The 13224-nt window shown below is 34.2% G+C and overlaps 1 protein-coding gene across 1 annotated transcript in view; it reads left to right on the top strand.

The window, feature by feature from the left end:
• The first annotated feature begins 11714 nt into the window (after nucleotides 1-11714).
• Nucleotides 11715-13224, top strand: part of stard13b (StAR related lipid transfer domain containing 13b) — a 173797-nt gene continuing 172287 nt past the window's right edge. The window contains exon 1 of the mRNA XM_005157638.6: nucleotides 11715-11972. The gene's annotated coding sequence lies outside the window, so the exon portion shown is untranslated. The remainder of the gene's footprint in view (nucleotides 11973-13224) is intronic.

Raw genomic sequence — 13224 nt, 5'->3', positions numbered from 1 at the left:
TTTTTCATTTCCAAGAAAATATCTCAATTAAAAGTAATGGAAATTACTTTATTTCCCATTTATTGACTGATAGCTGTCCTGTCCTCGTGTTCATGTGGAATCAGGATTAGGTCTAGTTGTCTGTGTATGTAAATATGACACTTACTGTATGTAGTTGTAGCTTAAATGTGAGCATGTATCTCAGTTGCAGAAAACAGTATCTTTTAAAATTCAGTATCTTTTAAAATGAATGAAACCTGTGAAATGCAAACTCAGAATATACATTTCTGAAGTTGAACTTTCTTTCCTGCATCCATGTCTAAGTCCTGATGAACTTCATTCCAGACCCAGATGGGGAAAAAGAATGCTGAAGTAACGTAAGGGCTGGATGATTTGGCCTAAAATCTAAATCTCAATTAATTGAATATTTTTACTGAACATTAACATTTTGAATGAGCAATTGTTTTATTCATTTATTTTAGTTTTTGCCCTAATAATTCACTGACAACTTTTGTACAGTAAATATGCTCACATATTTCAAGTGAGAGATTTTTGAATGAAGGGTGTATTACTTGATTTTGAAGTAATTGAAGGAAACACACATCATCAACTATCTATTCTTTATTGGACATTAACATTAAGCAACTAAAATGAAAACACACATTGTCTAAAAAGAATAGCCACATGACTCCACACAAGGTATAGGAAAAGCAATCGACCTGAAAAAAATTGAACGATTATAGGTTCTGAGTGTCGATTTCGACTTTTTGGTTAATTGCCCAACCCTAATGCTATGTCCCATATTAATTTACTTTTGTAAACTTAAGATTGTAATATATTACTTTAAAAAATACCTTTCCCCTACAGTGCTTTTAATGCGATACCCCATAGTTCTGTATGGGTTCTTTAATTCTGTGACATTTGAGCTAAAACACAATTATCAAAAAGTTGAATCTCACATTTTTTATATTTATATAAATTAACAAATATATTAATAAATTAATAAATATATTACTTTTCCATATTCTCAATTTGAAATTTCATTTTGAGCTTTTTGAAAGGTGCTGGAAATGCAACTCTTTTCTTTTTGAGTCGGGACTTAACCACTTGTGTAAAAACACTCTTGGTGTTCTTGATGGATCAAACATCTACTGTATGACTGACCTAAAAAAAGTCTAAAACATCACAGTAACTTTATTTGAGATGCTCTTGCTACCATATTACCATGCTAAAAGCCACATAAAACACTGAAAGCATTGTGGAAAATTAGTTTTGTGTAGACGCACAAAATTTTATATTTGTCCTGAGAAAATGTCAAACTTCCACTTTTTGTAATTTGAAATTTCAGAAAGTAAAGTAAAATAAAGGGTTATTTATATAGCAACTTTCACAGACATTGAGGGCTCTATCAAATACCCGGTGCAATAGATGAATTACCATGTTTGTAAACATTCAGGATGCGCGCTCTGCGAGTTGGCTGAAAAAATCCATTTATGATAGCATCCTCCCAGTGGATATTGGATAAGACGAAATGGCCAAGCATCCAGCCCCAAACATACAATATCATTGAAGCTCCAGGTGTTTTAACAAGAGAAAAGTTAAAGGCCTACAAGTCTTTGGATGCCAACAACTTTGTTCTGTGTGGTCATGTGCAAGAAATAATGTTCCATAAATTACCAGATTCAAAACTTTATAGTGCTAAAAACCGAGGTTCTGCCTAGCCAAAGAAAAGGAAAAAAGACGGAAGTGTACAAGGCCTAGGTAATCATCAACAAGCAAAGCTACTGCATTCTGACAACGAACTACACCTGTACAGCAGTGTGAACTTACACATAGAGGTAAAGTTGGTTTTATATTCGCACATTCGGACTTTCACCTTAATAATATAAATTGATAGCAGTATTGCTTGCAAACTCTAAATAATGAAATCATATTAGCAGCCAATGACTATCAAAGTACAATATTGTTCACAGTCAAATAAACAGTGTTAATGTTGTTTTCAAGTCACACTTACAGGTTATTTCAGACCGAATATTCAAAGTGCAGTGGTAAACAATATAGGGAGTGCGTCAGAAGTTGTCACTGAATGAATGTGATTATAAAACCAACTTTACCTTAATAACTTACACTTTCATATTTCATTCTTAGCATTCAGTGTCCGCAGTTTAATTAACCGCGTTTATCTGTTTATGCTGAAATCATTGCTGCAATCAGAAATCAGTAATGTATATGATTCAGCATAGCGTGAACTTACCTGATAGAGAACTGCAGAGTCCAGCATTCATTCAGCTCCCTTTTAGCCAAAGACATCTGCAGTAGGCATTAAAAGCATTTACAGTATTTGGCATCCTACTGCTCAACACGACATGTTTGCTATTGCAACCGGTCTCTTTTTGCAACCGGGAACCTGTGTGACATCATGTGCGACGTAGGTTGGTTATTCGTCTACAAGGCGCAAGACGTGTTTGCCCCGACGTGTTGCTATTTTCAGACCAGTGCAACCTTAATTTTCCCTTCTTCCGCCATGTTGTTTAAATAGCAAATCCATTTGCACTGTTTTGTGGTCTCATGGGTGTTCCGGTCTAGAAAAGATGTGTGTTAAGGTGCATTCTTGGCAGGTTGCTATTTTGAGGAACTAAAATAGACTGTGCAAAAGACCTGCAGAAAGCAGGTCTAAAGTCAAGCGCAGAGTGCGTTAGTTGTGTGCCTAGCTAACACATTGCTTAAAACACACAGGATGTAGAGTAATACATAAATACCTTTACAAATGAAAAGCAATTAAAGGAATAAAATATTACAAAAATTATTACTTTCTACATAACCACAGCCCAATGCCTTCTTCATCTCGGGGGGTTCTTTTCAGTTTATTCAGACAACTTGCTTTTGTATAATGTTGTTTTTGTTATTAGTAATATTTATTATATGCATATTTATATTTGTTTTGTTAAAAACAATCTTAGATTTGTCCACCTGTCAGGTTTTGGAGACGTATGCATCACCATATGGGCCATATGAATAGGACGTGTGTTTGTATATAACTCAGTTTTTTACCACACTTCGTTATTATTGTTCATTTATTCGTTTACTGGAAATTAGAACTGAAATTAGAAATAGTTTTAAAGCAATTATTTGTGCTTAACTAACTAAATTAAATATGTAGACTAATGAATGTCTTAAGTGGAGTACGTGCAACACCGTTTCCTCATCCACGAAAGAAAGAGAAAGTGAAAATAAAGGCCAATTAGAGGAGGCTCATTTATTATTCTCATGTTGCAGATGCTCTGTTTAACCGTTTTCTCATTAGTGAAGCATTCAGTTTTTTCACTTACAAAGTCCGCCATGTAACTAGCAAATATGCCATAGCGCGATGCAACTGACACTTAAACTTAAACAGAGATGAGACTCTGATTGGTTTATGCTCAAAACACACCCATATCTCATTAAGAGAATAAGCACAACCCTTTTAGACCATGCGCCGTGACGCAGAGCATATTTTTCCATCCTCAAAATAGCAAAAGTGAATTTGGACATGCCCTTAATGCTTTTTGTGCTTTTGCGCCTAGATCATTAAAATAGAGCCCCAAGTCACAAAGTGCTTTACAATAAAAGTAAACTGAAAAACAGGTAAAAGAAAACAAATCAAAATAAGTCAAAAACCAAGTAACACCAGTAAAAACAGTAACACCAATGTAAAACCAGCTCACCATACTGTTAATTCAAAAGCTCGGCCAAAAAGATGTGTCTTTAAATGTTTTTTTTTTTTAAATTCCACTGATCCCAGAGTTCTCTGCTAAAGAGAGTTCCAGAAGGCCGCAACACAGGATGCACTTTTAGGCCCGTTTACACTAGTGCGTTTTAGTTTTAAAATGGCGTTGTAGAATGAAAACGATCCACGTCCACACTCGCGTTTTACCCAGCGTTTCTGAACTGCTCTCCGTCCACACCAAAACGCTGAAAACGCACATCACGTGATCACACACACACTCTCGGGCAAGCGCTCCAGCATTTCTACCCAGATCTGCTTGTCGGACTGCTCATCAAGCATCTCCCGCTGGATCTAATCTCACTATATTTGCTAAACGTGATATTTCATTCATGTTGTTGTCTTTATCTAACGACATAGGCCAATTCCCTGACTTTGGTCATTGGAATCTATTAAGTTACTTGTTCATGGGTAACATGTTTTGGTTAAGCGCAAAGATAAGTTAATGATTAATCCAGGTACATTGACTGATCGCTTGCCTTTATTTCCTACAATGTATAAACTTATTGTATGTTATACTTTTATAATTATCGATTATTAAAACTGATATTCAGCAAAAGAGAGGGTGCGTTTCGTATTTTCACTGAAATTGAAAGGAGGCAGTTGTTATAGGCTCCGTTTTGTTATAAATATCCACAGAGTGAAGATGACGCTCATATATGCAGCACTGCACCTCAACATACCTGCTGTCTGTTAAGTTGTCTGTGAAGTTATAAAGTCCACTGTTCCCTTTGAAGATTTACCCGTGTCCTCGGTATGTTTTCCATATAAAACTGAGAAGGGGGAGACTGCAGCCATGATCAAACTTGCGAAGTCTTAACTTACAAGAAGAGGATGCGAGACTGAACTGTGTGTGGGCTAATTAATATTGAGGAAAAGCCCCAATCAGATAGGCGAACGTCTGCAGCCCCGCCTCCGTTTTCAGATGTCTCCGTCTTTCCCCATCCACACTAAGACGGAGCAGCAGCGTTTTAGAATGAAAACAGCCTCTCCAGCGTTTTCAAAACGCTCCGTTTTCGGCGCTCGAGAACTCCGGCGTAGTGTGGACGGATGGCGTAACCGTAGCAAAACTTATGCGTTTTCAAACTAAAACGCACTAGTGTAAACGGGGCCTTACGCCTGTTTCACACCGCAAGCGTCAGCGGCGCGTGAGCAGAGCGTGAGCAGCACGTGTGTTTTCGGCGTCCATGTTAACAGATTAGAGCTTTCATACCGCACGCAGCAGCAGCGCGTCAGAGCGAGGCGTGAGCGTCGCCGAAGCAGCAGTGCAGCGATAGTTTCGGCGCTGGGTCTATTTTTGACGCGCTGCTCACGCTCAATTAAAGTGACAGTGCATTGAGAATGACCAAAACACATTGAATGACAGTAAAAACTAACAATTTTACCCAATAAATACGTTAATAATGTCAAATGGTTTATATATAGTCATTCAAATGAACTTAAAACGATTAAAAACGGCAACAAACATTTATTTAGGCCCGAACTACAAAACCAAATGTAAAACTATTTTACTATCAGTTTTGCTTAAGTTGCACACTAGTGTTGTAGGAGAGGGGAAATGGAATATTTACGGGATTTGTAGTCCATAGCGAAGTGTATTGTGGGTAGTGTAGTGCGACACGCATGCTGAATTATGTGAGCTCGCTGTGTTCTGTGCAGCTAGCAGAGCAAGAAAGTTTTAATCGGCTTTGTTTTATGTTCACTCGAATTATTCCTACCGGGAGCTGTTTGCACTGTGAATCTGACAACACGAAAATAAGTAAAAGAATGGCATGCATTAATTACTTTTGTCCGTCTCATCATCTGCACGAGCATGAATTAACGAGCTGTTATTCTGCCGCTGGACATCACTAAAGCGGAGAAATTAACACTAGTTTGATCAAGTATAAATATCATTATAACTATATTGTATAAATATGATTATAACTAGGTCTACAGCAACCTGATAATCAAAAAACAAATGACATGATATCACAGGCGATTGTCTTCTGACTGTAGACAATTCTCATATAAGTTAGCTTTAGAAGCATACAGTACTATTTGATCTATAAAATTTGTAAAATAAACATTTGCAGGTTAATGAAACAGCATAGGAGGGGCCTTGGTACAGATGAAAAGTTTAAAAAGTGTATTTGTATATAGAGGGGTAACTAGATAGAATAGACAGAGATAGGTTGATCTCAGCAGCAGCTGCCGAAGAGCTGCGCGCTGCAGACGCAGCTGGTGTGAAAGGCAAACGCCTGCGTGCTGCTACTGCTCGACATACGCGCTGCTCACGCTCTGCTCACGCTCTGCTCACGCGCCGCTGACGCTTGAGGTGTGAAACAGGCGTTAGTCTTAAGACTTGTTTCTGGGAATGGCTTAATGGTCTGAAGACCTCGGAGACTGGCCACAGGAGTGACCATGTAAAAGATCCTGAATATAAAGGGGGGCCTGACCATGCAGAGCTCTATATGTAATTACCAGCATCTTAAAATTTACTCTAAAACTAATAGAAGCCAATGAAGAGCCTTAAGCACAGGAGTAATATGCAACCTCCTACTGGTGTTGGCTAAAAGCCTCGCAGCTGCATTCTACGCAACTTGCAACCGTTCCACAGACGATTTAAGATTCTTTAGATCTATTCAGTAATTTCAGTTAAAATGGACGACATAGTGAACAAATGACAGTTATAATTCATTTTAATTGATTACACAGAGGGTCGCAAGTTTCAAACATATGCTGTTTTAAAATAAAACAGGATCAAAGTTTAATTGCTTATATTTGCACTGTTGATATATGTGCCTTGTTGAAGTAACATGAAAGCATTGCTGATAGTCTGGAGTGGCTGCAGGCAGAAAGGAAGAGTGTTTTGTGAATGAAGGAGATGCTTCTCTTTGTCCCTCCTCTTTCCTCTTTCCTCTGGATGGGGTCAGCAGGAGTCCGTGGTGATTTGTGACTGTTGTTTCCTCCAGGGTGATCGAGGACAGTGGTGAACAAACAAGTGGTTAAATGTTTCTCAACTACAGAGGTAGATTCAGGGGTACCTTAGAACACGAGAACATCAGCATCCGAGTTTTCCTTTACAGTAAGGTATACCTTATCAGATAATTGTAAAGAATAAGAGGTCATGTCTATAATCAGAGTATCAGAGCATGTCTGAACTTGTGTTATAAACGTTTTTAAAAACATTTTTAGACTGTCTTTTTGAATATGTATGCATTTTAAGCAGATTTTCTTTTTTAATTGTATGTATTTTTATACATTATATAAATTTTTTTCTATCATTTGAAGAATTAGAACTTTTCTTAATCCAAATATATAAAGAGTTATAATGTGCTTTGTTGTACTTTTAGTGATTTTAGATGCACATTGTCTTGCATATTGTATTAGAGACTGATTCAGACCTGTCAACACTTGGATGTAAAAATAAGGGATATGCTCACGATAAATTACACATAAACTACACATTGATTACACTAAATAACAGAGATGTCACTTTAAAAATGCACACATCTAACATTATAATGAAAGCATGCTTGCCTAACTTTTTATATTTATTAAAAAAAATAAAACAAAAGCACAGAACAGTCTCACATTTAAGAGCGAGGGGTGTCCCCTGGTGGTTCGGCGGTATGGGTTGCGTATATTATTGCTACTCTTCATAGAAAGATTGAAATTACTGGAGAAATATGGGAAAATACCTTAATGGGATGATAGCGGGATAGAACTGTAAAATACGGGAGAATCCCAGGAAAAACGGGAGGGTTGACGGGTATGGACTGATTAATAAAATCTTTTATAAAATGGTAGATTTTTATTACCTTTTGTGTCAAATTTTTACATAATTATTTTTATACTTCTATTTTTCCTGCATACAAAATATGTTTTTGCATATACAGAATATATATATATATATATATATATATATATATATATATATATATATATATATATATAATTGTACTGTAATTTTAAAAATTTTTCTACATTTTTGCTAATTTGTTTTTTTGAGCTTATTAAAGTCCTTGGTAAGAATTATTAAATCAAAACATTCTAAACATTCTAAAGTTCTAAATGTTTTATTTTTATTATAAATGTTATTTAAAACTTTAGTTTTTATTTGAATATTTTTTACATTAAAAGTTAAAGTATAAGTTTTTAACTATAAACATTCTAGAAATATTTGTAATTATGAATATATTATAATAATATATCATAATATAATTATTTTTTGTAATTAACATTCTAGCACATTTTAAGTCTTTAAGCATCTTCATTTTAATCATGTTTGATTTTTTTTTATAAATCATTAAAGCATGTTTTGTGCTTAGCATCTTAGTTTTAATCATGTATAAATTTTTTTATTTTTTTATTTTTTTTAAATAAATCATTAGTACATGTTTTGAGCTTATTTTGTTTTCTGTCTGCATTAATTCAGTTGTATACTCCAACAAGGGCACTTAGATGTGCTGATGATTTATTTTTGGCTGTTCCATGCATAAGGTTAAAGGTTAATTTTCCTCTCTTTGTAAGGCAGGCCACAACCCTTTTTTGTTTTAAAAATCTAGTATTAGAATCCATTTTTACTTTTTGGTTTTTATAACCATATGAGAGTCTTCGTCTGTGTGTGTACAGCACTTTGGTAAGCACTTGTTGTTTTTTTAAAAAGCGCTTTATAAATAAACGACGACAAGACAAGACTTGACTTACTTTATTTTTAACATTTAGATTACATTTTTTTTAAAGTGCATTTTGGGATTTACACTGTGGATAATGCTGAGTTCCACACTATTCCTTCATATTCCTTCAACATAAATCTATTAAGTGAACTTAATTTAAGTGGATTTAAAATAAAAAAGTTGTCCCCCAAAAAACTAAAGAATTGTGTTGATTCAGCTAATTTTAAATAAGTACTTTGAACAACCAGCTGAAATATTTTTTTAAGTGTAGAGCTTGTTTGATTTCAAATTAAAAGTTTCCATTTCTTTCAAATAATTAGATGTGACGTTACAGTTCCCTGGAGTCCTGGAAGTAAAGCCGTCTGATCAGTCACTGACCTACAGTACGCCTCAGAGGATTGGGATCTTCCTGGGTGATCTAGACAGCTGATGGTAAAACCCTTTTTCTCCCCTATTCCGTCCATTCCTTTTGTTTCAGAAAGTATCCTTATGGCATTCAGCAGCGGCTAATGCTGCCGTAACCTGGAATGCGTCCAATCTGTTGAACTGGGGGTCAGAGCCATACAATGAGACATGGATCTGTTCTCCTTCACAATTAAAGCCAGTGCGGGACATTTACATCCAAATATGCAGTGTGCAGGGCCTTGTTTACACAACAGTATCTCTCTCTCTCTCTCTCTCTTTCTCTTAAGTCGTAATTCCTCCAAACTATTGCTCTAACAGCTAAAACATTCGTCCTCTCTTTCCACACTTACTCTGAACTCTTCTCTGCATGCTGAGGTTTTTCTTGTGGTTTTTATTATATTTGTGTCAAATCTGTGCATGGTTGACAATTGTTAGGAAGGACTGATACTAAATAGAGAGATAAGCTTTCTATTTGTGTAGCGAATATTATACAAGCCTCCTACCTAAAAAAAAAAAAAAAGATTAGTGATCTTTAATGGCAAACATTTCATTGTGCTATAGCTGGTATTGACGTTTTACGTCTATTTTAATGCACATAACTCTGTGACTTGATACTTTGTGTGTATAACTTGGACATTTGATTAGAAAATTGTGTTTTGTTGATGATAAATGTCAGTTTATTTTAGAATTTAAACATGGGAGATCATGGGAAGAGCAACATGAAAAGCGATTAGTAGACCTTACTTACAAAAAGTGAGTAAACCTGTTGCTTTTAAAGCGATTAGTTGACTTTACTTAAAAATGTGAGTAGACATGTTGCTTTTAAAGTGATTAGTTGACTTTACTTGAAAAATTTAGTAAACCTGTTGCTTTTAAAGTAATTAGTTGACTTTCCTTAAAAACGTGGAGTTTGTATGTTTTTCCCGCATTTGCTTGGGTTTTCTCCAGAAGCTCCGGTTCCCCCCACAATCCAAAGGCATGTGGTTCTGGTAAATTGGGTAGGCTAAAATTACTGTAGTGTGAATGAGTGTGTATGGATGTTATCCCAGAGATGGGTTGCGGTTGGAAGGGCATCCGCTGCGTAAAACATGTGCTGGATAAGTTGGTGGTTCATTCCGTTGTGGCGACTCCAGATTAATAAAGGTACTAAGCCGAAAAGAAATTGAATGAATTAATAATTGAATTAAAAACTTGAGTAAATCTGTTGCTTTTAAAGCGATTAGTTGACTTTACTTCAAAAAAATTGAGTAAACCCATTGTCTTAAAATGATAAGTTGCTTTTACCCCATTGCTTTTGAAGCATTTAGTTGACTTTACTTTTAAAAAAGTGTGTAAACTCATTGCTTTTTGAGCAATTAGTTGACTTTACTTTAAAAAAACATGAGTACATTTATTGCTTTTAAATTGATTAGTTAGCTTTAATTTATTAATTTATTTAAGAATGTGAGTAACCCTATTGCCTTTAAAGCAATTAGTTGACTTTACTTTAAAAAGGTAAGTAAAACTGTTTATTTAAAACTATTATTTGACTTCACTTAAAAACATGAGAAAACATGTTGATTTAAAACAATTAGTTGACTACTTAAAATGTGAGTAAACCTGTTGCTTTTAAAGTAATTGGTTAACTTTAAGAATGTAAGTAACCCCATTGCTTTTAAAGCGATTAGTTGACTTAAAAAAGTGAGTAAATTCATAGCTTTTAGACCGTTTAGTTGATTTTACCTAAAAACATGAGTAGACCTGTTGCTTTTAAAGCGATTAGTTGCCTTTACCTAAAGTGAGTAAACCTGTTGCTCCTAAAGTGATTAGTTCACTTTACTTTAAGAACGCGAGTAATCCCATTGCTTTTAAAGCGATTAGTTGATTTTACTTAAACACGAGTAAATCTGTTGCTTTTAAAGCAATTTCTTGACATTCATTAAAAAAGTGAGTCAACCCACTGCTTTTAAAGCGATTAGTTGACTTTACTTAAAGAAGGGAGTAAACCTGTTGCATTAAAGTTATAAAGTAAATGAACTATGTACATAATTATAAAAATTAATTCAACTTAACAGTTCCATTACAACATGTTTACTCATGTTTTTTTTTAAGTAAAGAAATTGATCACTTTTTACAGTGAATGTGTTCTTACCAATCTTTTACTTGGTCAATCAGAATGAACTATTTGCAAATCCAGTCAATGCAAAATTGTAGAATTTAGTGAATGCTGAATATACAGTACATACTATCAACATACTGACCAAGTTTGATATTGTGGATGAGTATGGTAGCACAGCTTGTATTACAATTGATATTCTTTTGGTAACACTTTACATTACGGGAAGTTGTATTTACTAACACGATCAAACTATGAACCCCCAGAGCATTTAATAATTTTAATTCAACATTTATAATGCATCATTAATATTTAATGCTTATTAATGCACTCTGCGTTAACAAGAACTAACAATAAATGACTGTATTTTCATGAACTAAATAAAAAAAGATTAATAAATACTGTATTGTTCATTGTTTGTACGCTGTAAAAAATGCTGGGGTTCACACAGTTCATTTGTGTTGGGACAACATGAAGGAATTAAGCTAACTTGAACATAAAACAATTAAGTTGACCCCCAAAAACTTAAGATTTGTGTTGTTTCAGCTCAATTTAAATAAGTGTTTTGAGCAAACCGCAAATGTCCTTAGACATGAGAGTTAATACATGAACTGCATGTCCTGTATTGTCAAGTGTTACCTCATTATTTTGCATTAATTGCATTTCTTGATAGTGTATTTGTTCAGCTTTGAATTGTTTGATTAAAAGGGCTTTAAAAGTCAAAGTCTCTCTCTCTCCCTCACTTTCTCTTTAGTTGTAACTCCTCCTCCAAACCATCAGTCTAACAGCTATACATTCTTCCTCTCCTTCCACTCTTACTCTGAATGACTTAGTCACTGCATGCTGAGGCTTCCCGTTGCCTGTGGGGATTTTGGGGAATTTGTGATGACAGCACCTCTCCCTCTGCGGAGGAGTTGCTTTGAATATCTGAGGAGAAGAGGAAAGAGAGACGATATCGAGAGCTGAGGACGTCCCAATGCATGTTTCCAGGTTTTAACAGGACATTGGACACATTTCGGGATACTCATCGTGACCATGACGGGTGATGGAGTTTCCAGGACATTCTGAGGTGAGATGTTGTTTTGTTGTGTATTTATTAGTAAGTCAGTTTGTTGGACAGAGACGTCAGTTCTTGGGTGCAGGTGGATGTCGGTTTAGGTTACCGATAGAGGAGACTGTGGATATTTTGAAGTTAGTCTTGACGAAAGCGTGTGGTAAGTTAATTTTGAGGCTTGCTGGAAAACATTGTTGAGTTTGTTGTTGACATTTAGATGGCTATGATGTATTTATTTAACTTTGAAATAATCAGAGCTTTTTAGAATCCATAGAGTGTTATGTATTTTTGATATTTTTAATTATTTTAAACCGATACGATATTAGAGTCTGACTGACGAAAACTTTTAATAAATGTAAGATTTTAATTTTAAAAATTGTTTGACCTAATTATTGTTATAATTCCATTTTTCATGCATTTTAAAACATTTTTATTATATATCTGTATGTAATATATTTTTGTGAGTGTCATTTTTACAATTTACAAATTTTTTTGGGGAGATTATTTTGATTTTTTTACGTCCATGTTGAGAATGGTTTAATCCAAAATTATTAAGTAAAAAATTTTATTCAAATGAAAAATAAATAAATTAATAACATACGTTTTTATGAATGTTTTAAACAGTTTTTGCATTAAATGTTTAGATATAAATTTGTTATTACACTGTGAATTAAATTGAATTGGTTGCCTTAAATTTTTAAGTTAAATCAAATTAACCTTATGAGTCATTAGAACTTACTCTACATTAAACTGACTAAACAGCTTGCATAACTCAAAAAATTAAGTTAGAACATGATTTACTTGGTTTAAAAAGTTACAATGAACTAAAGACGTTGTCATGACCAAGTGACAAATAATTATACCTAAATTATGTTTTTGTAATTATCATTCTTGTTTATTTCAAGTCTTTGAGTTTATTTTGTTTACTTTATTTTTAAATTTTAGATGACATTTTTAAATATCTGTTGGGATTTAAAGCTTATCGGATTTCAAATTTTTAGTATTTGTTTAGTTAAATATACTTCCACACTGTGCGAATGGATATTTTGAAGTTTGTTTTGGTAAAAGTGTGACAAATTAATATGTATACTTTTTTTTTTTTTTTTTTTGTAAAAAAGTGTGTGTGTAAAAGTGTAAAAGTGAAATTTAGATGCTTGATGGAAAACATTGTTCTCTTTTTGTTCAACATCTTTAGATGACTTTGTTGAAATTTTGCATTATAGATTTGTTGTTATGTGAGTAACTGACTTTGTTTTTTTTGTGTATG

Source organism: Danio rerio, chromosome 15 (genome assembly GCF_049306965.1).
Source record: "Danio rerio strain Tuebingen ecotype United States chromosome 15, GRCz12tu, whole genome shotgun sequence".
Taxonomy (NCBI): Eukaryota; Metazoa; Chordata; class Actinopteri; order Cypriniformes; family Danionidae; genus Danio; species Danio rerio.
The sequence above is the reverse complement of the archived record's forward strand: the minus strand, read 5'-3'. Positions and strand labels throughout refer to the sequence as shown.